The sequence below is a fragment of the Triticum dicoccoides genome, chromosome 2B (genome assembly GCF_002162155.2).
Source record: "Triticum dicoccoides isolate Atlit2015 ecotype Zavitan chromosome 2B, WEW_v2.0, whole genome shotgun sequence".
Classification (NCBI taxonomy): Eukaryota; Viridiplantae; Streptophyta; class Magnoliopsida; order Poales; family Poaceae; genus Triticum; species Triticum dicoccoides.
Window position 1 is genome coordinate 813,802,270 of NC_041383.1, and position 6,645 is coordinate 813,808,914.

The following is a 6,645-nucleotide window of genomic DNA, read 5'->3' on the forward strand; positions in this document are numbered from 1 at the left end:
CACCGCAGCCATCCTGTACATACAAGCAAAGATAGAGGAAATTAAAGAATTCCTTTAGTAGCCTTACCTTGCAGAAGATCCAAAAAGGTTTCGCGCATCCTTGCTCACGTGTAGCACCAAGACTTCTCCATCCCTGCTCTTTCTCTCGCTCCAGATCGAAAGCTACACACAAACGGGACCTGACACATTTTTTCCTTTAATAAATCTCACCTCTTTGCATATATACTAGATCGGGTCCGCGCCTTGGCGCGAGGGTGCCGGTCCCAACAGATAATAATAAAGTGAAAAAGAAACATTATAGAAGGAAAACATAGTGATGCTCAATATCGGCAGGAGATTATAAGGTAACATCAAGTTCAGTGTGTTCACAAGACCACAAAAAATAAGCAACACACCTTGATGTGGGGTGCCCGAAGGACATTAGCTGCCATTAAGTTTAGTACAACAGTGCGGGGTGACAAAGGACATTAGCTGACATTAAGTTTAGTACAACAGCAGGAGCATAAGAGCAAAAGCCTAAGACACAATTCTGAAGGAAGGATATGATTCAATAAAATGTAAGAATATCCAATATAGGGGTTCATATGCATAGAGTGGGTCATACGATCATGATGCACGATATAGCAAAAGATATCTTGCATCAACACATCTTGCCCGCTTCTTGTTCACAGTTTTGCCTCAGCCATGGCCTTCTTGATGTTGTCTTCTCCTGATAGCAGCAAGGCATTAGCAATTAGAAGCCAGCGAGTGAGCACGACTAGAAAAGCAATACATATGATTCCAATTCCTTTTCAGGTAGGATGTGGTGCAATATTTACATAGACCATATCCAGATCATAGTAGTGCATAGTTCCTTATAAGTTGTACAAAACAAACATCGGCACACTACAAAAGATAGGAATGCGCAATGAGACCTTTAGCTAGCTTTGATAGCTTGGTTTTTAAGTTACTTTGAGGCAAAAGAGATCTGGTTCTTCACCTCAAAAATGATTTGCATGTAGGAATATCAGAATATGATTCTGAAACCATGGCACATGGCTGGTTAGTATGGTTTGTCATCACATTCAGTTGCTTTCAGAATGGAAAAGGACAACTAATAATTGGAAAGAACCATATATTCTGACTATGCCATATCAGTGCTTAATTGGTCGGGCCATATATAAACCTTTTACCATGGGGTGTTTCTTTATTCTGCTTCAAAAATAGACAGGAATGACATAAATATGTGCATAGCACTGTTAACTAAGAAAGAGAATATTAAATTTGGGAGTACACAGGCAAGCCAAGTCAGGTACGAAAATAGCAGATAGCAAAGCAATGTGAGAATAGCAGTCGAGTATAGTGGCGTACCATCCATTCTCAAAGAGTTGATTGGTTTATGACGATGGTTCCAGGAGAAAGCTGCAATAGAAAAATAATAATATATTCTTACAAAGAAGGCCCAAAGATTTAAGCAGGATATGGTAATAAATATACATGATATGTGAACTTTAAAACTATTACAGAGAGGTAAATGCAGATTTCTAAGGAACATATTGTACTAATTGTTCAGGCAAAGCAAATAAATTAATTAAATTGGGTCCATGATGTATAGGTGGGTCAATGCTTCAAGGATTATGGCTTGTGGTAGGGCTACCTTCATAAAAATGAGACAGAATGAACATCATCAGTGGCAGCCATATGTGGAGTTGAGACAGAAATAAATCATTGAGAATAATTTATAGTTTCTTTAAATGGAACTTGTCCAAATCGCAATTGTGATGCAACTACAATGAGAAGTCGTCGCCGACCATATGACAATGCTAAGATTCTGTCAAGCTTGCAATACCAAGCCCATAATTCTATAGAAGTTCATTTGCAGAAGATAAATATATCTGCATAGCTACTGCTGGAGAGCATCAACGGTGGCATCTTATTTGCCAACTATATTATTCCTATTTATACACAACATATTTTGACTACTGCACAAGTTTTCGTACAAGAGTTCTGGATTAAATAAAATATGGATCTTACCCATTATATCCTATAACATTTCCATACAGAGCGAAGGCAGCAAACATGAATCCAACATACCAACTGCAACTCCACGAGGCCTATCACTGACAAACAAAATAGCACCTGCATCAAGAAGACGACACAGTCACACATCTCACCGGGTGAAAAGATTTTTTATACTCGAGAGACCAAACTGATGGCAGCATCCAATATTAAAGACCACATATTCAAGAAGGAAACTCAACTTCTAGAAGCAAAGTTTTTTTCTTCAATCACATATAAAAAACAGAGTTTCCAACTGTGTATAACTACTTTTTATGCATGAACAAATTTAGAGATTGCCAATATCCTATGCCTGCTGGATATTAGAAATGCAGGAAGCAATCATACTTCTTTTGGAACCATGTCGACAAAAGAACTGGGAGACGAAATATGATACTCAAAGCTCACAGATTAGGCTATCTAATGAGATTCTCCCAGTGAAAACTGCATAACTTTAAAGTAAATGCCAAGTATCACTAAATGTGTGCTTGAAAACTGACAAGGCTCACATATTTAGTTTAGATTCACCTAAACTAAATGTGTGCTTGAAAACTGCATAACTTTCAAGGAAATAGCAAATATCACTAATAATATCAAATCAAAAAAGGATGGACAAAATATAAGAAGATTCATGTACCAATCAGAACTGGGATTCTCCGAGTCGTCAAACATTCAGTCATAAAATATATCCTTTATATCATGTTTTCAATATCACAACAGGTTAACAATCACACTATCAATGTAAGGTACTACATGCCTTTCTTGTGTTTACATAGACAGTCATCGTTTCTCTAGTTTCTAAAAACACAGACTAACTAAAGGGATCGTAAACCTAGATGATGGCACTTCAACATCGAAAATGACAAATCATTCCATTTGTCACAGAGCAGTGAATAAGATTGATTCTTACCTAGTAATAATTTCTGAAAACAATTTAACAGGAAGAAGGCACAAACCAACAAATGGATCACCTTGCTGTTTCTAAATATAAGATCCCCGCTCTTAACATTCCCACCATGATATGATCTTAATGAATTCCATCAGGATGAGACCAAAGCAGACTCGCCTCCAAACATAACAACATAAGTTTTGATTAAAAGGACAACCAAACAACTGGTCTGCAAACGGAGAAATATGCAACAAAAATTGAAACTTCAGAGTTCAGAGGATCATCTATACTGAGAAGAGTACAGTAAAATAGAAACGGAAGCGGTTCCAAAACCAGCACTCAAACCTTACAAAGTTTTGTATATGTGAAAAGATGATTTATTTTTCAATACAAGCATGTCCTGCAATTAGCAACTAAAAAATCCTGCATTCGAAAGTACCAGAATCTAAATAAACTTCAGAACACACCATTCCACTTTCCAGTGAAGTGGTGTTAACTGCTTGAGGCCCTTCGTCCCGTTTCATAAATTAACCTTCTGAAATGAACTGTATAATATGACTAACATTGTTGTGACTTTACTGTTACCAGATATACACAAAATATTATGTCAATGCCGGTTATCCTTATTCCCAGGCAATCTGCATATGTACATGCCTCTCCAGAGTCCAGACAAACAACTACAGAAATAGCAAAATCCTGAAGGATTGCCAAGGAAACCCATATGGTACTTACACCCAAAAAAGGATTGTGAACATGCCCTGACATCTAATCACAGAAATATCATCTATTACCATTAGAACAGGGCATCTCCAATATAATAAACAAACAAAGATGAAGGCGCCTTACCTCGGGTCGTCTCCTTCCCAGAGGTGCACAGACGCAAGGATGAAGGTCCAGTACTTCCTCGGCGTGGTCGAACAGGAGGTGTTGCGGGACGGCGGCGGGCAGTGGCTCAGCCTCCTCACCCACTCCTAGCTTTAGAGCGAACGATGGGAGGGAAGGAGGAAGGGTGGAGCAGCATGTGGCCTGACGACGGGGAGGAGACGCGACAGGAGGAGGATGGGAGGGGAGAAGGAGTCGGCCAAGGCGGCAGCCGGCTGGATGAAGGAGACGTCGGCGAGGTGGGATTGGCACTCCTCGACCTCGCAGAAGACGGGACGACGGCACGTCGGCCTCATCACCCGCGGCCCCTATCTCTCTAGATGGGCGGCGTGAGGCCGAGGATGGGTGCCCGAGCGAGCAGCGGCGGCGGCGGGGCAGGGAGGCGGACGCGGGGTAGGGTTTGGAGGAGGAGAGAGAGGTGAGGGCGCGGCGCGCGTGCGTGCGCGAGTGCGGGAGTGCACGAGGAGGCGGCGGCTAGGTTATCTCCACGGGGAGCGGCTGTCTTTTATACGCCTACATGCGCATTAACGCAAATACCCTCGGCGGGGCACGGGAATCACACGCGGTTCGTTTTGATCCAACGGCATGTATCTCCTCATCTCGTGATCGGACGGCTGAGAACGCATCAAGGACCAGATCCGACGGCTAGGAAGCGCTAAACTCCAAGGAGGATGTGTTCCTCCCACTATGTATCTTACCCTGATTTCGACACTGTTTCGATCTACAGTTGTTCGTTTTGATCCAACGGCATGTATCTCCTCATCTCGTGATCGGACGGCTGAGAACGCATCAAGGACCAGATCCGACGGCTAGGAAGCGCTAAATTCCAAGGAGGATGTGTTCCTCCCACTATGTATCTTACCCTGATATGTACGAGCTTCCGGTGCCAAAGCATCACTAGACCGCATACAATCGATCAGCCCCATGGTGCGCGTCTCCGCCTGGGCCTTCCTGCCCCATGGGCCGCCTCTGAACAAGCCAACCCCGCCGAGCCAGCCTCTTTCCTCGGCCTGCTATTGTGCTCCGCCTGCAGGGCCTGTCCAGGAGCGCTGCTTGGGTCGTGGCCCACCTGGCGCTACATGCCCAGGCCACTGAGATACGTTACACCGCCGCATCAAACATGGCGTCTACTTGTCTAGTGATTCCTGCTAACACACGCATCAATCCAATCTGCACAATGTCGCCGCCTCTTGATCAGGATAAACTATGCAAGTTGCTATTTAACCTTCTACAAGGACTGACTTTGTCGAATCTAATACAACTAAGGTGAGAGAGACACACACCCGCCAGCCATCTTTATGCAACAAATAACATGTCTGTCGATGAACCGGTCTCGTGTACGTGGACTTGTGTCGGGCTGCTTCATCCCACAATATCGCCGAATCAAGAAAAGACCAAGAAAGGAAACAATCTGAATATCAACGCCCACAAACTCCTTTGTGTTCTACTCGCGATGTCATCTACGCATAGACCTAGCTCTGATACCACTGTTGGGGAACGTTGCATGGGAAACAAAAAATTTCCTATGCTCACCAAGATCAATCTTGGAGATGAACATCTACGGGAGGAGAGATTGCATCTACATACCCTTGTAGATCGCTAAGCGGAAGCGTTAAGAAACATGGTTGATGTGTCGAACGTCTTCATGATCCAATCACGATCTGTCCCGCGAACTTCGATCCAAGTGCCGAACGGACGGCACCTCCGCATTCAACACACGTACGGCTTGATGACGCCTTCACCTCCTCGATCCAGCGAGCGATGGTGAAGTAGTAACTCGAGTCCTCCGGTAGCACGATGGCGTGGTGGCGGTGGTGGTGGTGGAATCTCAGCAGAGCTTCGCTAAGCGCTATAGAGAGGAAGAGGGATGCGAGGGAGAGGAGAGGCAGCGCTGTGGTGTGGAGATGTGCTCTAGGGAGCGGATGCCCTCTCTCTACCTCTCTATATATAGGGGGGAAGGAAGGAGGAGGAGGAGGCGCCCTAGATCCAATCTAGGAGTGGCGGCCAAGGCAGATGGGGGTGCCCCCCAGGGAAACCCTAGGGTTGCTTGCCCCCCAAGCCAGGTGGAGGGAACCCTAGATGGGGCACCCCACCTCTCCTGGTTACGTGAGATGGAGTGAGAGGGGCGCTCAGCCCATTAGTGGGCTGGTTTGCCCCCTCCCCTTGTCCCATGAGGCCCCCCAACACTTGCCCGGACCCCCCAAAACCCCTTTCGGTCATGTTGGTCATCACCCGGTACCTCCGGAACAATTCCAGACTCCAATACCCTTCGTCCAATATATCGGTCTTCACTTCTGGACCATTCTGGAGTTCCTTGTCACGTCTGGTATCTCATCCGGGACTCCGGACAACCTTCAGTAACAACCATACACTACTGCAGGATGCTGCTAGCTAACGCGACACTACGATCAGAGACCTTTGATGAAACTGTGTGCGATGCATTAATCACAAATGGTGGTGTAAAAAAATTGTCGAAAAAGGTGCAAAACATTTGCGATGCCGGATGCATCAAACACGGTTCAGATTTTAGTTCAGTGTGTGATGTAGGGCATACAGTTCAGTACAATTAACCGTTTGCGATGAGGAGAAACAAAATAAACGGGCATCCAAATGAAGGTGTGTGAGATAAATATCACACGGTTCACTAGGAAAAACTGCTTGTGATTCGGCAACACAAAAGAAACGGTCAGCCAAATCAAGGTGTTTGCTATATACGGCATGCGGTTCACGCGGATGAACTGTTTGTGTTGAGACAAGAGAACATAAATGGTTCAATATAACAAGATGTGTGTGATACGCGGCAAACAGGTCTGTAATCAGAAATGTGTGCGAAGACA

The 6,645-nt window shown here is 44.7% G+C and overlaps 1 long non-coding RNA gene across 1 annotated transcript; it reads right to left on the reverse strand.

The window, feature by feature from the left end:
* Positions 1-535: 535 nt before the first annotated feature.
* LOC119368961 lies at positions 536-3,158 on the reverse strand. Its single transcript, XR_005176795.1, has 4 exons — positions 3,009-3,158; positions 2,014-2,118; positions 1,351-1,401; positions 536-709 (listed from the first exon to the last, which is right to left on the reverse strand). It is a non-coding gene; the product is annotated as an uncharacterized LOC119368961 (long non-coding RNA).
* Positions 3,159-6,645: the final 3,487 nt, after the last annotated feature.